Genomic DNA, 20,814 nt, shown 5'->3' with positions numbered 1-20,814 from the left:
AAAAGACACAATATCTTATCCTTAATAAGAGAGAAAGTAACCCTGGATTGAATGTAGACCATGAAATCATACCCCTAGAACCTAAAAGTCTTAATTAACCAAAGGATCTGGACTATCTGTCCTCTGGAAATAAGACGTGGAGCCCACAAGCATGGTGGGAGGACTGACCATAAGACAGGCAGTGTGCATCAATTTTAAATATATCTAACTGGTCTTCTTCTACACCAGAAATGTGGTGTCTTTGTGGGACCTATGGTAAATAGGCTTTTTCCAGAAAATTTTGCAAATACAATAATTGAAATGATTAAATTTATTTGTTAGCATAGGAGAGTAAAAACACTATGAAAGAAATGATGTATTCTTAAGATTTTCTTGGTTCAGTCTTGGAAGGTTGTACCTTTCTAAGAATTTGTCCATTTCTTCCAGGTTGTCCATTTTATTCGCATACATCTTCTTGTAGTAGTCTTGTATGATCCTTTGTGATCCAGGAAGAAATAGGAAATATGAAAAGACCAGTCACAAACAATGAAATTGAAACTGTGATGAAAAAACTCCCAACAAACAAAAGACCAGAACCAGATGGCTTCACAGGCAAATTCTATCAAACATTTAGAGAAGAGCTAACACCTACCCTCAAACTCTTCCAAATAATTGCAGAGGAAGGAGCACTCCCAAGCTCATTCTGTGAGGTCACCATCATGCTGACACTAAAACCAAAGATATCACAAAAGAAGAAAATTATAGGCCAATATCACTGATGAACATAGATGCAAAAATCCTCAACAAAATAGTAGCAAACTGAATCCAACAACACATTCAGAGGATCATACAACATGATCAAGTGGGATATATCCCAGGGATGCAAGGATTCCTCAACATATGCAAATCAATCAATGTGACACACCATATTAACATATTAAAGAATAAAAACCATATGATCATCTCAATAGATGCAGAAAAAGCTTTTGACAAAATTCAACACCCATTTATGATCAAAATTCTCCAGAAAACGGGCAAAGAGAGAACCTACCTCAACATAAGAAAGGCCATATATGACAAATCCACAGGAAACATTATTCTCAATGGTGAAAAACTGAATGAATTTCCTCTTAGATCAGGAAGAAGACCAGGATGTCCACTCTTGCCACTATTATTAAATGTAGTTTTGGAAGTCCTAGATGCGGCAATCAGGGAAGAAAAAGAAATAAAAGGAATCCAAACTGGAAAAGAAGTAAAACTGTCACTGTTTGCAGATGACATGATACTATACATAGAAAATCCTAAAGCTGCTACCAGACAACTACTAGAGCGCATCAATGAATTTGGTAAAGTTGCAGGATACAAAATTAATGCACAGAAATCTCTTGCATTCCTATACACTAACAGCAAAAGATCAGAAAGAGAAATTAAGGAAACAATCCCGTTTACCTTTGCATCAAAAAGAATAAAATACCTAGGAATAAACCTACCTAAGGAGGCAAAAGATCTGTTCTCTGAAAACTATAAGATACTGATGAGAGAAATCAAATATGATACAAACAGATGGAGAGATATACCATGATCTTGGACTGGAAGAATCAATATTGTGAAAATGACTGTATTACCCAAAGCAATCTACAGATTCAATGCAATTCTTACCAAATTATCAATGGCATTTTTCACAGATTTAGAACAAAAAAAATTTGCAATTTGTATGGAAACACAAAGACCAAGAATAGCCAAAGCAATCTTGAGAAAGAAAAACGGAGCTGCAAGAAGCAGACTATACTACATAGCTATAGTAATCAAAACAGTATGGTACTGGTACAAAAACAGAAATATAGATCAGTGGAACAGGATAGAAAGTCCAGAGGTAAACCCATACACCTATGGTCACCTAATCTATGACAAGGGGGCAAGCATATAAAATGGAGAAAAGACAATCTTTTCAGTAAGTGGTGCTGGGAAAACTGGACAGCTACATGTAAAAGAATGAAATTAGAACACTCCCTAACACCATACACAAAAATAAACTCAAAATGGATTAAAAACCTAAATGTAAGGCCAGACACTATCAAACTCTTAGAGGAAAACATAAGCAAAATACTGTATGACATAAATCACAGCAAGATCCTTTATGACCCACCTCCTAGAGAAATGGAAATAAAAACAAAAATAAACAAATGGGACCTAATGAAACTTCAAAGCTTTTGCACAGCAAAGGAAACCATAAACAAGACTAAAAGACAACCCTCAGAATGGGAGAATATATTTGCAAACCAAGAAACCGACAAGGGATTAATCTCCAAAATATACTAACAGCTCTTGCAGCTCAATATCAAGAAAACGAATAACCCAATCAAAAAATGGACAGAGTATCTAAATAGACATTTCTCCAAAGAAGACATATAGATGGTCAAGAAGCACATGAAAATATGCTTAACCTCACTAATTATTAGAGAAATGCAAATCAAAACCACAATGAGGTATCATCTCACACCAGTCAGAATGGCCATCATCAAAAAAAATCTACAAACAAGAAATGCTGGAGAGGGTGTGGAGAAAAGGGAACCCTCCAACACTGTTGGTGGGAATGTAAATTGGTATAGCCACTGTAGAGAACAGTATGGGAGGTTCCTTAAAAAACTAAAAATAGAGCTGCCATATGACCCAGTAATCCCACTCCTAGGCATATGCTTGGAGAAAACCATAATTCAAAAGATACATGCATCCCAGTGTTCATTGCAGCACTATTTACAATAACCAGGACATGGAAGCAACTTAAATGTCCATCAGCAGAGGCATGGATAAAGAAGATGTGGTACATATATACAATGGAATATTACTCAGACATAAAAAAAGAACAAAATAATGCCATTTGCAGCAACATGGATGCAACTAGAGATTGTCATACTGAGTGAAGTAAGTCAGACAGAGAAAGATAAATATCATATGATATTGCTTATATGTGAAATCTAAAAAAAGTGTACAAATACACTTATTTACAAAACAGAAGTAGAGTCACAGATATAGAAAACAAACTTATGCTTACCAGGGGATAAGGGGGTGAGGGATAAATTGTGAGATTGGGATTGACATATACACACTACTATATATAAATTAGATAACTAATAAGAACCTACTGTATAAAACAGGGAACTCTACTCAATACTCTGTAATGGCCTATATGGGAAAAGAATCTAAAAAAAGGGTGGAGATATATCTCTATCTCTATCTCTATATATCTATATCTATATACATATATATATCTGATTCAATTTGCTGTGCAGCTAAAGCTAACACAACATTGTAAATCAACCATACTCCAATAAAATAAAAAAAAAGATTTTCTTAATAAAAACATTTTGGTTGGAAATTCCACTTCTGGTCACGAGATAGTAACAGGCTCCAGGATTATCTTTCCACCATAAACAACTAGAATGGTGGAATGAAAAAATATTTTCAGATATTGACCAACATGAAGCACAGCATTGTGGTCTCTCAGAGAAGGCAAAGAAATGAGGTGAGCCCTACAGTTACCTTAGCTTTTAGCCTGGAGACAATTTCTAGAGGACAGCATAGAGAGGGGGAACCCAAGCGGAGCCCACAAGTATTGTTGAATAGAGGAGAAATATTGAAGTTTGGGGAGACTGGGATGGTAGGAATTTACAGGGCAGGGCACTGGACAGGAGGCAGAGGCACAAAGAAAGAGCACCAGAAATCCACCTAGGGATCTTCTTGAACTGTGGACTGAATACCATTATTCACATGCATAGGATGAAACTCCACAAGGCCAGGAAAAATTAACTTCTGGGGAAAGGGTAATTGCCAGGCAGATAATTGCAGGACAAGTTCCAGAGCTCACGTAAGACTAGGAATCTTTCAAGGTCCCAACAGCCAAAGTTAAGAGATGCTGATGACTACACAGGATCTTCAGTTGAGATCCCAGAAAGTTCACACCTTGTAGAGGGACAAAATTAATCATAGAAAAAAGACTACTCTAGACTTTTATCATTGATGAGTTTAAAAACAAGCCTTGATTAATCTGCATGTAACTTAAATATATGCTAGAACGAAGACCAACAACCTTTAAATAAATACAACAAAATCTAGTCCTCAATAATATAAAATTCACTATGTTCATCATCCAAATAAATAACTAGAATAAACATAAGAAGGAGCAGGAAAATGTGATTCACAATGAGGATAGAAGAAGTTAATAGAAATATACTCAGAGATGACAGGGATGATGAAATTAGCAGGGAAGAACACTAAAACAGCTATTATAAACATTTTCAATATGCTTAAGATCTAAACGAAGACATGAACATATGAGGGGAGAAATGGAGGATTTGAAAAAGAACCCCACAGAACGTCTAGAAATGAAAAATAAAATATCTAAAATAGAAATTCCACTGTATAGGATTAGCATCAGATTAGACACTGTGGAAGGAAAGAGTAGTGAACTTGATAATGTAGCAAAAATCCATCCAAAATGAAACAAAGAGAAAAGACTGGCAAGGGTGGGTGTGGGAGTGGGGGTGTGTTTCTCTGAGAATGAACTTAGAATTATATCCCATAAGTTTTCACATATAATGTTCCATTATAATTAAATTCCATGGCAACCTCAAAGGGAGGCAAACTCTCTAAATTTGGCATTTTAAAATATATTAAAATAATTTATCATTTATTGATTATTTATTTTTAATCTACCTAATCTTTTAAGAATGCAATCATTGTGTTAATTTCTTCATGTCAACAGACATTTATTTTTTAACTTTTAAACTATATATATTAGGGTATGTTATTTGACACATACGTTCATGATAGATAATATACATTCTGAATTTTCAGTTCTTAACAGAAGTGACTGTATAATATCTCATGTTGTTTTTTCCTTGATTTCTACTTTGATGTTTATAGTGTAGCCCATTTTCTTTGTCCTTTTCTTAGCTTTTCTGAGTCATTTTGTTCTGAGTATATCTCTTAATGACAGTATAGAGTTGGATTTTGTGTTTTGACCTGATTAAGAAACTTTCCTTTTAATAGATGAGATTTCCTTTACATTTATTTTTATAAAATATGTTTATTATTTTTCTTATCTCATTTCATGTTTTCTGCCTTTTCTCTGTTTCATTTATTCTCTATCTTGATATAGTGTCTGTGATTTTTCTTTTTTCATTTTCTTAAATGTAAGTAAATATATGATTCAGTAATGTGAATTAAGGGCAACATTTAATTTCACTAATGATTTATTTGAAATCTTTAAGTACAAACTTTCTCAGGTTATTAATATGAAATAGTACATAAAGAAAGTCATCTATTAAGATGAAGAATTTATTGGGGTAACATTTCTTTCCGTTTCTCAGGTTTTTGATGGTATACTTTGGGAACTTTCCTTAGATAACTACTGAATTGCTAAAATATTATTCTTTTTAAATTGATTATCTTTTCTTTCAAGAGTTATATTTGTACCTTGCCTTATAACTTTATTTGCCCAGTCATTTAGATCTGTTTTTTTTTTACATTTTTTATTGGTGTATAATTGCTTTACAATGGTGTGTTAGTTTCTGTTCATAACAAAGTGAATCAGTTATACATATACATATATCCCCATATCTCTTCCCTCTTGCATCTCCCTCCTTCCCACCCTCCCTATCCCACCCTTCTAGCTGGTCACAAAGCACTGAGCTGATCTCCCTGTGCTATGCAACTGCTTCCCACTAGCTATCTATTTTATATTTGGTAGTGTATACTTGTCCATATATAGACTACCACTCTCTCACTTTGTCCCAGCCTACCCTTCCCCCTCCCGGTGTCCTCAAGTCCATTCTCTAGTGGTGCTGTGTCTTTATTCCCATCTTGCCCCTAGGTTCTTCATTACAATCTTTTTTTTTCTTTAGATTACATATATATGTGTTAGCATACAGTATTTGTTTTACTCTTTCTGACTTACTTCACTCTGTATGACAGACTCTAGGTCCATCCACCTCACTACAAATAACTCAATTTCCTTTCTTTTTATGGCTGAGTAATATTCCATTGTATATATGTACCACATCTTCTTTATCCATTCATCTGTTGATGGACACTTAGGTTGCTTCTATGTCCTGACTATTGTAAATAGAGCTGCAATGAACATTGTGGTACATGACTCTTTTTGAAATATGGTTTTCTCAGGCTATATGCCCAGTAGTGGGATTCCTGAGTCACATGGTTCTATTTTTAGTTTTTTAAGGAACCTCCATACTGTTCTCCATAGTGGCTGTATCAATTTACATTCCCACAAAGAGTGTATGAGGGTTCCCTTTTCTCCACACCCTCTCCAGCATTTATTGTTTGTAGTTTCTTTGGTGATGGTCATTCTGACCAGTGTGAGATGATATCTCATTGTAGTTTTGATTTGCATTTCTCTAATGATTAATGATGTTGGGAATTCTTTCATGTGTTTGTTGGCAATCTGTATATCTTCTTTGGAGAAATGTCTATTTAGGTCTTCTGCTCATTTTTGGATTGGGTTGTTTGTTTTTTTAATATTGAGCTGCATGAGCTGCTTATAAATTTTGGAGACTAATCCTTTGTTAGTTGCTTCATTTGCAAATATTTTCTCCCATTCTGAGGGTTGTCTTTTAGTCTTGTTTATGGTTTCCTTTTCTGTGCAAAAGCTTTGAAGTTTCATTAGGTCCCATTTGTTTATTTTTGTTTTTATTTCCATTTCTCTAGGAGGTGGGTCAAAAAGGATCTTGCTGTGATTTATGTTATAGAGTGTTCTGCCTATGTTTTCCTCTAAGAGTTTGATAGTGTCTAGCCTTAATATTTACGTTTTTAATCCATTTTGAGTTTATTTTTGTGTATGGTGTTAGAGAGTGTTCTAATTTCATTCATTTACATGTAGCTGTCCAGTTTTCCTGGCACCACTTATTGAAGAGACTGTCTTTTCTCCACTGTATAATCTTGCCTCCTTTATCAAAGATAAGGTGACCATATGTGCATGGGTTTATCTCTGAGCTTTCTATCCTGTTCCATTGATCTATATTTCTGTTTTTGTGCCAATGCCATACTCTCTTGATTACTGTAGCTTTGTAGTACAGTCTGAAGTCAGGGAGCCTGATTTCTCCAGCTCCATGTTTCTTTCTCAAGATTGCTTTGGCTATTTGGGGTCTTTTGTGTTTTCATATAAATTGTGAAATATTTTGTTCTAGTTCTGTGCAAAATGCCACTGGTAATTTGATAGGGATTGCATTGAATCTGTAGATTGCTTTGGGTAGTAGAGTCATTTTCACAATGTTGATTCTTCCAATCCAAGAACATGGTATATCTCTCCATCTATTTGTATCATCTTTAATTTCTTTCATCAGTGTCTTATACTTTTCTGCATACAGGTCTTTTTTCTCATTAGGTAGGTTTATTCCTCGACATTTTATTCTTTTTGTTGCAGTGTTAAATGGGAGTGTTTCTTTAATTCCTCTTTCAGATTTTTCATCATTAATGTATAGGAATGCAAGAGATTGCTGTACATTAATTTTGTATCCTGCTACTTTACCAAATTCATTTATTAGCCGCAGTAGTTTTCTAGTATCATCTTTAGGATTCTTGATGTATAGTATCATGTCATCTGCAAACAGTGACAGTTTTACTTCTTCTTTTCCAATTTGGATTCCTTTTATTTCTGTTTCTTCTCTGATTGCTGTGGTTAAAACTTCCAAAACTGTATTGAATAATAGTGGTGAGAGTGGACAACCTTGTCTTGTTCCTGATCTTAGAGGAAATGGTTTCAGAATTCACCATTAAGAACAATGTTGGCTGTGGCTTTTGTCATATTTGGCCTTAATTATGTTTAGGTAAGTTCATGCTATGCCTACTTTCTGGAGGGTTTTTATCATAAATGGGTGTTGAATTTTGTTGAAAGCTTTCTCTGCATCTGTTGAGATGATCATATGGTTTTTCTCCTTCAATTTGTTAATATGGTGTATCACATTGATTGATTTACGTGTATTGAAGAATCCTTGCATTCCTAAGATAAACCCCACTTGGTAATAGTGTATGATCCTTTTAATGTGCTGTTCAATTCTTTTTGCTAGTATTTTGTTGAGGATGTCTGCATCTATGTTCATCAGTGATATTGCTCTGTAGTTTTCTTTTTTTTTTGACATATTTATCTGGTTTTGGGATTAGGGTGATGGTGGATTCGTAGAATGAGTTTGGGAGTGTTCCTCCCTCTGCTGTCTTTTGGAAGAATTTGAGATGGATAGGTGTTAGCTCTTCTGTAAGTGTTTGATAGAATTCGCCTGTGAAGCCATCTGGTCCTGGGCTTTTGTTTCTTGGAAGTTTTTTCTTGTTTTGTTTTGTTTGCGGTATGCAGGCCTCTCACTGTTCTGGCCTTTCCCGTTGCAGAGCACAGGTTCTGGAGGCGCAGGCTCAGTGGCCATGGCTCACGGGCCCAGCCACTCCGAGGCATGTAGGATCTTCCCGGACTGGGGCATGAACCCATGTCCCCTGCATCAGCAGGCAGACTCTCAACAACTGCGCCATCAATGAAGCCCTTGGAAGATTTTTAATCACAGTTTCAATTTCAGTGCTAGTGGTTTGTCTGTTCATATTTTCTATTTCTTCCTTGTTCACACTTGGAAGGTTGTGCATTTCTAAGAATTTGTCCATTTCTTCCAGGGTGTCCATTTTATTGGCATAGAGTTGTTTGTAGTAATCTCTCATGATCCTTTGTATTTCTGCAGTCTCAGTTGTTACTTCTCCTTTTTCATTTCTAATTCTGTTGATTTGAGTCTTCTCCCTTCTTTACTTGATGAGTCTGGCTAATGGTTTATCACTTTTGTTTATCTTATCAAAGAATCGGCTTTTAGTTTTATTGATCTTTGCTGTTGTTTCCTTCATTTCTTTTTTATTTATTTCTGATCTGATCTTTATGATTTCTTTCCTTCTGCTAACTTTGGGTTTTTTTTTTTCTTTTTCTAATTGCTTTGGATGTAAGGTTATGTTGTTTATTTGAGATGTTTCTTGTTTCTTAAGGTAGGCTTGTATTACTATAAACTTCCCTCTTAGAACTGCTTTTGCTGCATCCCATAGGTTTTGGGTCATCATGTTTTCATTTTCATTTGTTTCTAGGTATTTTTTTATTTCCTCCTTGATTTCTTCAGTGATCTCTTGGTTATTAAGCAGTATATTGTTTAGCCTCCATGTGTCTGTATTTTTTAAAGTTTTTCCTTTAATTGATATGTAGTCTCATAGCATTGTGTTCAGAAGATACTTGATACGATTTCAATTTTCTTAAATTTACCAAGGCTTGATTTATGGCCCAAGATATGATCTATCCTGGAGAATGTTCCATGAGCACTTGAAAAGAACGTGTATTATGTGGTTTTTGGATTGAATGTCCTATAAATATCAACTAAGTCCATCTTGTTTAATGTGTCATTTAAAGCTTGTGTTTCCTTATTTATTTTCATTTTGGATGGTCTGTCCATTGGTGAAAGTGGGGTGTTAAAGTCCCCTACTATGATTGTGTTACTGTTTATTTCCCCTTTTATGGCTGTTAGTGTTTGCCTTAGGTATTGAGTTGCTCCTATGTTGTGTGCATAAGTGTTTACAATTGTTATATCTTCTTCTTGGATTGATCCCTTGATCATTATGTAATGTCCTTCTTGGTCTCTTTTAATAGTCTTTGATTTAAAGTCTATTTTGTCTGATGTGAGAGTTGCTATTCCAGCTTTCTTTTGATTTCCATTTGCATGGAATATCTTTTTTCATTCCCTCACTTTCAGTCTGTATGTGTCCCTAGGTCTGCAGTGGGCCTCTTGTAGACAGCATTTATATGGGTCTTGTTTTTGTATCCATTCAGCCAGTGTATGTCTTTTGTTTGGATCACTTAATCCATTTACATTTAAGGTAATTATCGATATGTATGTTCCAATAACCATTTTCTTAATTGTTTTGGGTTTGTTATTGTAGGTCTTTTCCTTCTCTTGTGTTTCCTGCCTAGAGTAGTTCCTTTAACATTTGTTGTAAAGCTGGTTTGGTGGTGCTGATTCTCCTACCTTTTGCTTGTCTGTAAAAGTTTTAATTTCTTTGTCAAATGAATGAGATCCTTGCTTGGTAGAGTAGTCTTGGTTGCAGGTTTTTCCCTTTCATTGCTTTAAGTATGTCCTGCCACTCCCTTCTGGCTTGTATAGTTTGTGTTGAAAGATCAGATGTTAACCTTAGGGGGATTCCCTTGTATGTTTTTTGTTGTTTTTCCCTTGCTGCTTTTAATATTTTTTATTTGTATTTAATTTTTTATAGTTTGATTAATATGTGTCATGGTGAGTTTCTCCTTGGATTTACCCTGTATGGGACTCTCTGTACTTCCTGGACTTGATTACCTATTTCCTTTTCCACATTAGGGTAGTTTTCAACTATAATCTCTTGAAATATTTTCTCTGTCCCTTTCTTTTTCTCTTCTTCTTCTGGGACCCCTATAATTTGAATGTTGGTTGTTTAATGTTGTCCCAGACGTCTCTGAGACTGTCCTCAGTTATTTTCATTCTTTTTTCTTTATTCTGCTCTGCAGTAGTTATTTCCACTATTTTGTCTTCCAGGTCACTTATCCGTTTTCTGCCTCAGTTATTCTTTTTTTGATCCCTTCTAGAGTATTTTAAATTTCATTTATTGTGTTGTTCTTGATTGTTTGTTTGCTCTTTACTTCCTCTAGGTCCTTGTTAAAAGTTTCTTTTATTTTCTCCATTCTATTTCCAAGATTTTGGATCATCTTTACTATCATTATTCTGAATTCTTTTTCAGGTAGTCTGCTTATTTCCTCTTCATTTGTTAGGTCTGGTGGGTTTTTACCTTGCTCCTTCATCAACTGTGTGTTTCTTTGTCTTCTCATTTTGCTTAACTTACTGTGTTTGGGTTCTCCTTTTCACAGGCTGCTCTTTCGTAGTTCCCATTGTTTTTGGTGTCTGCCCCAGTGGCTAAGTTTGATTCAATGGGTTGGGGTTGTATAGGCTTCCTGGTGGAGGGGACTAATGCCTGTGTTCTGTTGGATGAGGCTGTATCCTGCCTTTGTGGTGGGCAGGTCCACGTCTGGCAGTGTGTTTTGGCTGTCTGTGACCTTATTATGAGTTTAGACAGCCTCTCTGCTAATGGGTGGGGTTGTGTTCCTGTCTTGCTAGTTGTTTGTCATGGGGTGTCCAGCACAGTAGCTTGCTTGTCATTGAGTGGAGCTGGGTCTTGGCATTGAGATGGAGATCTCTGGGATTTGTCACCATTGGATATTACGTGGAGCTGGGAGGTCTCTTGTGGACCAATGTCCTGAACTTTGCTCTCCCACCTCAGAGGCACAGCCCTGACACCTTGCTGGAGTACCAACCGCCTGTCATCTACATGGCTCAGCATAAAAGGGAGAAAAAAAGAAAGAAAGAAAGAAAGGAGATAAAATAAAATAAAAACACTATTAATATAAAAAACAAAAAAATAATTATTAAAAAAAATTTAAGTAATTAAAAATAAGAAAGAAGAGAACAACCAAACCAAAAAAGAAACCCACCAATGATAACAAGCACTAAAGAGTATACTAAAAAAAAAAAAAAAATACAATGGACAGATACAACCCTAAGACAAATGGTAAAAGTAAAGCTAAACAGATAAAATCACACACATAAGCATACACATACACACTCACAAAAAGAGTAAAATGGAAAAAAAAATATCCTTGCCCCCAAAATCCACCTCCTCAATTTGGGATGATTCGTTGTCTATTCAGGTATTCCAGAGATGCAGCGTACATCAGGTTGACTGTGAAGATTTAATCTGCTGCTACTGAGGCTTCTGGGAGATATTTCCCTTTCTCTTCTTTGTTGACACAGCTCCTGGGATTCATCTTTGGATTTGGTTCTGCCTCTGCATGTAGGTCGCCTGAGGGCATGTGTTCTTCGCTCAGACAGGACGGGGTTAAAGGAGCAGCTGATTTGGGGGCTCTGGCTCAGTCAGGCCAGGGGGAGGGAAGGGTATGGAATGCGGGGCGAGCCTAATGCGGCCGAGGCCGGCATGACAATGCACCAGCCTGAGGCACACCGTGTGTTCTCCCAGGGATGTTGTCCCTGAATCACGGGACCCTGGCAGCTGCGGGCTGCACAGGCTCCTGGGAGGGGATGTGTGGATAGTGACCTGTGCTTGCACACAGGCTTCTTGGTGGCTGCAGCAGCAGCCTTAGCGTCTCAGGCCCGTCTCTGGGGTTTGTGCTGATAGCCGCGGCTCATACCCGTCTCTGGAGCTCCTTTAAACGGTGCTCTTAATCCTCTTTCCTCCTGCACCAGGAAACAAAGAGGCAAGAAAATGTCTCTTGCCTCTTCGGCAGGTCCAGACTTTTTCCCGGACTCCCTCCCGTCTAGCCGTGGCGCACTAACCCCTTTCAGGCTGTGTTCACGCAACCAACCCCAGTCCTTTCCCTGGGATCCCACCTCCGAAGCCCAAGCCTCAGCTCCCAGCCCCCGCCTGCCCCAGTGGGTGAGCAGACAAGCCTCTCGGGCTGGTGAGTGCTGGTCAGTACCGATCCTCTGTGCAGGAATCTCTCCGCTTTGCCCTCCGCTCCCCTTTTGCTGTGCTCTCCTCCGAGGCTCCAAAGCTTCCCCCTCTGACACCCACAGTCTCCGCCCGCAAAAGGGCTTCCTAGTGTGTGGAAACCTTTCCTCCTTCACAGCTCCCTCCCACTGGTGCAGGTCCCGTTCCTATTGTTTTGTCTCTGATGTTCTTTTTTCCTTTGCCCTACCCAGGTATGTGGGGAGTTTCTTCCCTTTTGGGAGGTCTGAGGTCTTCTGCCAGTGTTCAGTAGGTGTTCTGTAGGAGTTGTTCCTCATGTAGATGTATTTCTGTTGTATTTGTGGGGAGGAAGGTGATCTCCACGTCTTACTCTTCCGCCATCTTGAAGCTCCTCCTCCTGGTTGTGTTTTAATTCATGTATCTGGTCCTTTCATACCATTGAATCTCCATCTGTTACGTCTTTATTTGCATCTCCTCTTGGCCACTAGTACATAACCTCAAGTCATTTTTCTGAGTAGAGTATATGGGTTGTACACCGTCTGAAGATTTGAATATTTGATTTTCCTCTTATCTCTATATGAACGGACACTTTACTGAGTTATAGAACTCAGTATTGTGTTCTATACTGTGTTATGTTCATTACTGACTCAGTGTTATAGTTATTTCTCTTAAAAATTAATGATTCCCTTTTCTTTTGGCACTTAATATTGCAAAGAAGCTGTCTGACTCTAGTCTGTTTTTTATTTTATTTTATTTTTTTTGCTGTACGCGGGCCTCTCACTGCTGTGGCCTCTCCCGTTGCGGAGCACAGGCTCCGGACACACAGGCTCCGCGGCCATGGCTCGCGGGCCCAGCCGCTCCGCGGCATGTGGGATCTTCCGGGATTGGGGCACGAACCCGTGTCCCCTGCATCGGCAGGCGGACTCTCAACCACTGCGCCACCAGGGAAGCCCTAGTCTGTTTTTTAAAATAATTTTTCCTCATAGATAATCTGGAGGACTGGATGTTGTTGGATAATGTTATCAATTCAATCATTCAGTAGCCTGAATAGGGTAGGGAGGGAATGGGGTCACATGTGGGTCAGGAAGGTGGGAAATCTATACGTTTGTCTCAGAAGTTGTGTTTCCACTCTTTGCTGAAATTATTGTACCTGAGGCCAGATATTTTACATTTGGCATTTTGTTTAGCCCGACCATTAACTCCAAGTACACAAGGTAGGTATAGCTTTCTCTAGGATCTTCCCCAGAGACTTTACCCTCCAGACTGGGAGAGTGACTTGTCATTTTGGAGGGCTGTCCCTCTACAGTGTTCCCAATTATTTCTATTGTAATTTGGGAATGCATTTTAATGTATCAGGAGGAAATGGCCAGGAAGGTAAAATTTTGGATGAGAGAAAACTTGGAGCGAGCTTCATGGGCCTCCCTGCTCCATATTTGCTGCAGTTGGGGCCCGTACAAATGTGCCTCCACAACAAGTGGCCTCCATCTTTCTCACCATCCTTCCTGCTCTGTCAGAGTGGGATTGAGGGTCCTGCCTCCTTCCCCATTTCAGGAAATGTTTCTCCAGGTCAAAATGCGTCGGCTCTGCTATCGAGAATCCAGGTGCAGCAAGCTGAGTTGCTGCACAGTTTTCTGCTGTACCCAGGGCTTGCTTTTCCCACCTGCCCCAGCCTCTGAATCCACAGATTCATCCAATGCCACACTCACCTTTTGCCCTCATCCCTCATTATTAGGGATTGCTGGTGAAACTTGTCAAGATTTGCTTTACTCTCTTCCTGTAACCATACACTTCCAGGGAGAACTGAATTGGTTTTTAGTGAGATCTTCTGATCCTGTTTATCCTTTTTTTACCTTATAGGTCAGATAATCTTCCTTGTTTGTTGACAACATGCCTTACTTTCAGTACTGAAGAATAGTTTCCTATATTTTACTTTTATGATTTTGTCTGTGTCTGGGAAGAGATTTGAAACTAGTTGTTCCACTGTTACCTTCCCTAGAATTTAAAAGATTAAGAAGAATTTTTACATAAATTGCAGTTCATCTCCTTCTTAAGAATAAGAAAGATTTCTTTGCAAATTCTTCTCAGCATGTGGCTTAGCACATTCATTTTCAATTGATTTATATTAGCTTTCTTTAGACTTGCCCTCCTTCCCCAATTTGGGAGTACTTGGTTTTTATTTTTTTGAATAGTATTTTATTGGTAAGTATATGATTTCAGTGACAATAATAAATTCACTTGAACAGGAGACAATAAGCAAGTCAAAGAATAAATGCTTGCTAATCATTGTAAAATCTGTGGCCATTAAGGCCTTCAGGTAGAAATCCAAATCACTCAGAGGCCAAATCTTAAAGAAGACACATCCTCTTATTAGTCCACATGGAAGAGGTCCAAAGTGCCTGCAATCTGTAGAATTGTGTAGATTTCCACCTTCTAAGCAAACATGATCCATTGGCACATAATTATAGCTTTTAAAGAAACCTGACGGACTATTGCTGAGGATTTTGTCTCCTTTCAAACCAATTACTCTTTTACAAATATTTGATTTTGGATCACTTGGGCTTTTTGCAATCACAGTGTCACCTTTTTAGATGTCATAAAAATGTCAATTAAGATTCTCTGCAAATTTGCAAATATTTTAACCTCTGAATTTTGAATTGTAGGCTCCATTGATAGTCCAGAATACATGACAGCACCACCAACATGTTCAAAAACACAGTGAGCTACACAGTTATACTGAACAGTATAGCCAACAAGTTGAAGGGTTTTTCCCAGAAGACCATGAAGCAGAGACTTCATGTAGACTCTGCCACCATTGGCCATAACTCTATTCTGCAATACATTCAATTTTTCAAGTAGTTTCAGGGCTTCTAAAAATAAACATCTAAAGCATGTCTCAAAACATATATGGGTGATGTGTAGTTTCAGGATTTCTCTGGCCCCAAAGAAGCCCAGGAAGCTCTCATCCAGGACTCAGGTGGTCCTTTCTCAGAAGGCTGGTCCTCCACAATGATCTAACCATGATAGCTCTGAAGAGGTTAGTTGTGTGCCTGAGGGAAAGGAGAGAGATTACAGTGAGTAGACACGTTTGCAACCATGCTTCTCCCTGGACCACTTGTTGGGGCTAAGGATGGCAGAGCCATCAATAACGTGTTTGGCCTCAATCCCCTCCATACTCTCAGGGCTCCAGGCCACACCTCCTACTCACTTACAGACACAATTTGTTTTGTAGATTATCTCTGGCAAAATTTTATCTCCCTGGCTTCCCTGTGCCCTTGAGATTGCCATTGGGTATGTTCCCCCATCCATCAGGCAATGAATATCCAAAAAGGAAAAGAAATCTGAAATACAATTGGGAAGATATATCTACTGCAAATAATAATATAATACCAAAGCAAATATAAAAGATTTTTGGATTATCTATGCTGCTGTACATCACTGTTAGCATAGATGATGTGTTGGCTCTAACAGTGTTGACTTGTGCATTATTCTATAATTCTTTGCCCCTATTTCTAAAGGAAATTCCTTACTGAAATGATTTCATGTACTGGCAGTAACATTTCAGCTGCTTTCAACATGGCACCTTAGCTGTCTTTCTGAGTGTTATCTTTTAACCATTCCTACCAAATGAAACTTAGATTTTGAATGTTTTTATATTTACATCATTTTAAAGCTTTTTCTATAAAATGTATGCATTCTAACTTACTTTGTAAGGAATTAGGAGTGGGGTCCTAGTTTAGAACATTTCTATTTCTTTCTGACATTTAGTAAGCTGTTACAGAAAACTGATGAGCATAGCTTACTGTCTTCAAGTTACATCAGTTATTTAGTGAATTGAATGAGAATACATTAAGCTTAATTTTAGAATGTTCCTTCTTATAAATGTATCATGTACGTCATAGAGACTTAACAGCCCCACTAATGTGGGAAGTCAGATATCACTCCCTTTGCGGGGTCAGGTTTAATCGAATCTTCGAGAGGGAAGTAGGGGACCACTAAAGAAAACTCCAAGTGATTCATGTAGCAGTATTTATAAAGCTCTGAGTCAGTAATGATTCAGCACTAAAGCACAGTTCTGAGGACGCTGCTTGGTTAAAGAGACAGTGGTGTGAAATTAAAGCTGAGACCACTTGTAGTTCTTATTTGTGGATATGTGGCATTACAAGCAGGCAAAACATTTGGCCCAAGACCCTTTTCACTCCAGGTTCATCTGTGTAATTCTTTACAAACTTGAGAAGCAAATTTAAACTCTTCCTCCCAGTTGCTTTTTGAAAAATAATACAAACAGAAAAAAGATATCTTGTGTAAGTTTATTTGAAAGTAAAATTTGGGTCTAATTATATTAAAAAATACTACTAGCATTTCTTGGATACTCTATACCAACTGTATTACAACTATGCTGTTTGTCTTCTAATACCTATTTTACAAATGATGAAACTGAGGCTTAGAGATGTTAAAAGATTGCTGAAAGTAATATAGCTAATAAAACATTTTCAGTCAAGATTCAAACTCAGATACTTGCTCTCAGACAGACCAAAGTTCCCTATACCATGCTGTCTCCTGTGCAGGAAAGAAGTGAAGCACAATGTCAAATGAGCCAAACTGCCAAATTCAACCTGGGTTAAAAGTAAACTTCCTAAAATTTCAATCACTGAATAATGGAGAGAACATCAGAAATCATTTTGAAATTTTGGAAGGTAAGAGCATGATGTAAATGAAGACAACACTTCTCTGTCTTTGGTTTGATATCGGTAAAATTATGACCTTCAATTTTCATTCTTTTTTCTTTTGAATTTTAAAGACAGATTCAGGGCAACTTTGTCATATTTGTGATGGTTGCTATGAGTGTATCTGAGAATTTTTCTTTTAGAATGACATTGGATTATGATGAGTTTCCCCAGTAGAATATGTGGGGGACCAACATATGACATCAGTTGGCAATGTGGGGACAGATCCATCAGGCTCAGCAATGCTTGGCAATGCAGTGTGTTCTTCCAGCCTCCCAGGACTGGATTCTGTATTATGTAACCCCCATCCCTCCAGATGAAATCTGGTTCCTTGAATGACTGGACCATTTCCATTGCTGGTCAAGATGTATTTGAAGAGTGAGAGGTGATGGCAGAAATGTATACTTTCAGCATGGATAGTTCTTAGTAGTATGGGGGTGGGGAGGCTTCCCTGGTGGTCCTGTGGTTAAGACTCCGTGCTTCCACTGCAAAGGGCATGGGGTCGATTCCTGTTTGGGGAACTAAGATCCCGCATGCCCTGCAGCGTGGCCACACACACACACAAAAAGTACAGAGAGGAAGCCATAGAGAACAGAGGTCCCCACATATTTGAATTCATAGAGTTATACATCTTATATTCATCATACATTAGATTATTTTGAGGGGGTTCATAGGGTTGTCAACGTTTTATTTTTCAAGTAAGAATATTAAAAATTCTCTGCCATCTGCTATCATTTCATAAGAGAAAGGCTACTTTAAGCTATAAAGAGGAAGGACATAGTATCAGGATAAAGAAAAATAGTCTAAATGGAATAGATTTAGCTTCACTAAAAACTCACTTTATTGTATTAATCTTTTTTAAAAATTAATTAATTTATTTATTTTTGGCTGTGTTGGGTCTTCTTTGCTGTGCATGGGCTTTCTCCAGTTGCAGCGAGCGGGGGCTACTCTTTGTTTCAGGGCAGGGGATTCTCATTGCAGTGGCTTCTCTTGTTCTGGAGCACGGGCTCTAGGCATGTGGGCTTCAGTAGTTGTGGCACACGGGCTCAGTAGTTGTGGCTCGTGGGCTCTAGAGCACAGGCTCAGTTGCTCCATGGCATGTAGGATCTTCCCGGACCAGGGATTGAACCTGTGTCCTCTGCATTGACAGGAGGATTCTTAACTGCTGTGCCACCAGGGAAGTCCCTGTATTAATCTTAATACAATAATTTTCCCTCAGCCTGATGGAAATTAAGTCATGGGTCAGAACTGCCTATGGACCATTGCCAGACAACCCTAAAATGTGGAGCATTTGGAAGCCACATGAGTCCTAGAACTCTGGCTCACTCACCAGACCTGAGGGAAATCTTGGGGAAAAAAGTGCCCTAAATAAAGAAGCCCAGAACAGGGTCTTATACATACTGTGCACTCATAACTCTTTTGTTGTTGAAACTGAAGAGGGATGAATGTTTGCCAAGTGCCAGGATTAAATCTAGGGAGTGGCTAGCAGAGGACAGAGAGGACTCTGGTCTCCCTTCAGGACACCCACGCCTTTTACCCCACTGGGGTAAAGCATTAAGGGTGGGGATGCAGTGTGAGGCTCAGATGGTCCTGGTGGAGGCCCAGGGTGGAAGGATGGCCTAAGGCCGTGCTGCACCAGTAAGGATGGAACATATCCTCAGAGGGGCCCCAGGGGCCCTCCATTCTGCTCTCTGCCTGGTGGGCCCTGTGATGCTTCTTGCTGGGCTCACTTTGGCCTAAGGGAGAGTGTGCAGTGTGGTAAAGGGATCACCAGCTTTCAAAACAAGACCCTGTTGGAATCTTTATAAGTAAACTTAATACCTACAGGCACCCTTCTTCTAAGATTAACTGCACCTGAGGGGATCTACCAAAGCATAAACATGGCCACCTACACTAAACACAGGAACAAAAATATAAAAGTGATATAATAAAAGTAATTATTAAAATAACCTACTATAAAGTTAAGGTTTATGTATCATTTTTAAAGAAGATTTCTAATGGTGTTTGCTTCATATATTTAGCTTTTTAGATATTTGGTACCTACAGATTTGTGACTGTTACATCCTTTTAATAAATGGTGCCTTTATGTTTTGCAACCTTCCTCTTGCCCTGATTAATGCTTTTAATCTTAAATGCTGCTTTGCTAATTATAATTGTATGCTGCTATTCCTCCTTTCCTTTTCTAAAAAAAAATGTATTTTCCTGATATCTGTTTGCCTACTTCTTTCTTTCCAACATTAAAAAAAACCTTTTGTTTTCAGTGAGTTTTGAAAATAGACACATCTACTTTTTTTTTTAATCCAATCTGACAGTCTTTGAAAGATGAATCCAATCCATTCACATTTAACTGAAAACAGATACTTTTGATTTTATTTCTTTCATTTTACCTCATGCATATTATTTATATTATGTTGTTTTCCCTTCCTCCCCCCCCTTTAGTTTTGGTGGGTTGATCAAAGTACTATTAATTGTCTATCTTTTCCTTATTAAATTTAGAGGTTCTATCACATTTCCCCACTCTTCTAGGTATTACTCTCCCATTTTGTTTATTTCTATTGAACCACTTATTTCTCTGCTATCAATATGAAAATAAGGTACCGATCATATCTCTCCATGGAAGTGTTTTATTTTCTTGCTGTCCTCTTTCACCTTTATAATGTTTTCATTTCCTTACTTGTTTCTCAGGTGAAACCTTAAGAAAACTCCCACTTCCCTTCTCTACTGGCTCCTTCCTCCCTTCCCAAGGATTTATGAGATCATTTAATACTTTTAGACTTTTTTAGGTTTTCCCCTGTAGGTTGTTTCTTCTCTTTATATGATCATTGTTTAGCACATATATTACAAATTCCCAGGCATTCTACCATTTTCAATTTAGATTTAAGTGGAAAATTAAGTATATCTAAGTGGAAAATTGTACACACACACACATATGCAGAGAGACAGAGACTCATGTTCATGTTATTTCCTCACCTCTTTGTGCCCTACTGGGGACTCTGTTTTGATTATCTTGTTGTCTTGACATGCTTCCTGAAGCATTACCTTAGACGGAACATGTGGGTGATGTAAATCCTGGATTCCCGCATATTTGCCCACTCCCTCTCTCACCCTGACAGCTGGCTTTCTCAGTGGGGATAGGATTTGGGGTTGGCATCCTCCTCTCTCAGTGCTCTATGGGGGTAATTCTTCTGTCTAGTGCCTCAGTCCTATTTGTGTTGGCCCTTTCCTTTGTATGTAACACAGTTTTTATGTGTGACAGCCTATACATTTTCTTATGCTTGAATTCTGCCTGGATATGCCCAATTGTGTTAAAAAAATTTTTTTCCTCATCAATTATGCCTGGAACTCAGTGAACACTTTAAATTTGTAGACTTGAGTCTTTCTTCAAAAAAGGGAAAATTTCTTCTGTTATTTCCTTAATTAATGCATTCCTACATCTGTTCCCTTTCCCTCCCTTGGAAATTTCATTATTCACATGTTGGGTCTATGCATCTGTCCTCCAAGCCCTTTTTAAAAATTTCTCTTATTTCCATCTCTTTGTGTTTTTACTTTCTATGTTGAGATATGTTTTGCTTGATCATAC

General features: G+C 38.1%; 1 pseudogene across 1 annotated transcript; it reads right to left on the bottom strand.

Moving 5' to 3' along the window:
- Positions 1–14,786: 14,786 nt before the first annotated feature.
- On the bottom strand, positions 14,787–15,330 carry LOC309808947 (mitochondrial inner membrane protease subunit 1-like; annotated as a pseudogene). Its single transcript has one exon. The product of its transcript is annotated as a mitochondrial inner membrane protease subunit 1-like (transcript).
- Positions 15,331–20,814: the final 5,484 nt, after the last annotated feature.

This window comes from Mesoplodon mirus (assembly GCF_964341445.2).
Source record: "Mesoplodon mirus genome assembly, chromosome: 7".
NCBI classification, from domain to species: domain Eukaryota; kingdom Metazoa; phylum Chordata; class Mammalia; order Artiodactyla; family Ziphiidae; genus Mesoplodon; species Mesoplodon mirus.
This window is presented reverse-complemented; position numbering and strand designations above follow the sequence as displayed.